The 1,955-nt window shown below is 34.3% G+C and overlaps 1 protein-coding gene across 1 annotated transcript in view; it reads left to right on the top strand.

Annotated features, from left to right (window-relative positions):
- Positions 1-1,955, top strand: part of LOC110418916 (zinc ion binding protein) — a 4,741-nt gene that overhangs the window by 480 nt on the left and 2,306 nt on the right. The gene's annotated exons all lie outside the window — the stretch shown is intronic.

Here is a 1,955-nt window from a genome sequence, read left to right as displayed (position 1 = left end):
TATGAGGTGGCTCATTTCTTTCCCCTGCACCCTTATCATCATCATCACTGCCCCCATGGGAGGTGGCAGAGAGGAAAAGAGAGAGGGAGAGAAGGAGGAGGAAGAGAAAGCGTGAGAATTTCATTGAAAGAATGTGAGGTTCTTACATGATACATACATGGATTATATGGACAGAGAGAAGAAGATGGTCTTTGTCGTTGTCTGTACTACAAAAGCATAGGGAAGTACCAGGAAATGCCGAAATGGAGGCTGATGTTACAAGTGTAGTACTGCAAACAAAAAAAAGACAAGACAAGTTTGATCTGTTCATTCTAATTACCTTCACTTATTTAACTATTTGCCCAGGATGGAACCTTGGTAGATCACAATTTTTTTGGCTTCTTTAGATTAATATGTAATCTGTAAAAAAAAAAAACAAAAATAAAGTAAATTCTACTTACACGGTTCCAATATTAACATTTCTCAGATAATATTTTGTATTTTTCAAAAAAATAAGAAAATTACATGCTATCACGTAAAATAAATTGAAACCCTAAAAGATGAATGTGAAGTTTATATTTACTCTTTGAAAGTGAAATGTAATGTAATGATAAAAAAATATATGGATGAAAGTTACGGTGAAAAAAATATTAGATACTTCTCTTGATTTATTTCATGGTCAAATCTTTTATGAAATTAAATATTTGAACAACACCAACAACATACAAACAATACAAGATGTAAGGAGTTAAATTATAAGTTAATTTAAAAAACAAAACAAAAACCATATCTACTAGGACTTATGAATAATGCCTAGAGAAACAAAACGCGTCATTATTATTTTTTAAGTCTTGTTGGATACTACTTTTAAATTGAATATTTTCTCTTTCAAAGGACTCAAAAGGTCTTAACAATAAAATATTTTGTTCCTTATTTCATAAATTTCTCCTTTTTCAAATAATGTAAAAATTAAAAAATGCCATCCGACGATATTTGAAATAAAAATGATATTCAAAGATAAACGTTATTTTAAAAAATCTTAATATTAATATTAATTTTACGAACATTCAATTTGAAACAAAAAGGATTATAAAATATGATGGAATGAGAATATCCCATTAGATCTTAATCCTGACTGCACATCCAAAGGTCAGATTTTTAAAGACAAGTTATCCATGGAGTTTCTGAGTTGTGTTGCTGCCAACTACTTGCTATGGTCCTAATATTTGGCACCTAGGTGGAAAGGGCTGTAAACATGTCGTGAAAGTCTGAAAGAAACATCAAAGTGGGATCCACTTTCAGACTGGCGTTGCCGTCAGGCTGGGTCCGTGGCTGACGGGCGTGGATAGACTTTCACCATTCGGACCCAAGGTTCACACTTTCAAAGCCTTTGGTTCAGGACAAAGATGTGTGAACCAACCAAAACACAGAGATTTGATCAAGCCAGAACCAGTTCAAGGACAATGGAAGTAGAATAATTGAAGCACCCCATTTCTTCGAACTAGTCAATACTTTCATGGTCCTGACAGAGTTGGTCAAGAAGAAGATTGCTTTCGATTGACAAGAGTGAGATTGTTGCAATGGTCAAAAACAAAATAACCAAAATTCTTTTTCCTGTTGCATCATGGTATCCGAACAAGGATCATATCCTAACTCAGTAGCAAGAGAGAGTCAAGACTTGCTCACATCGAATGATGATCGAGTATGTTCCATGAGAACGTTACAACTCTGTCATTAAAAGGGAGAAAGATGAATAAATTAATCCCTCAGGTTTAAGGTTAGGCTACGATTTTTCTTGTGGAAAGTAACTGAAAATCGCAAGGAGGAATAACTGTGACAATAATCGACGAATAACATTGCCCTGCAATTAAGACAATCCCTTACTATTTAAGGACCAGCTTATCTGTACCGTGTTTTATGCCTTCTCAGACTACTGTTGTAACTACAAGACGGGTCCTTGAAAGACTTGCTGTCCT

This window comes from Theobroma umbraticum, unplaced genomic scaffold (genome assembly GCF_002168275.2).
Source record: "Theobroma umbraticum cultivar Fairchild unplaced genomic scaffold, ASM216827v3 scaffold_67.0, whole genome shotgun sequence".
Lineage (NCBI taxonomy): Eukaryota > Viridiplantae > Streptophyta > Magnoliopsida > Malvales > Malvaceae > Theobroma > Theobroma umbraticum.
This window is presented reverse-complemented; position numbering and strand designations above follow the sequence as displayed.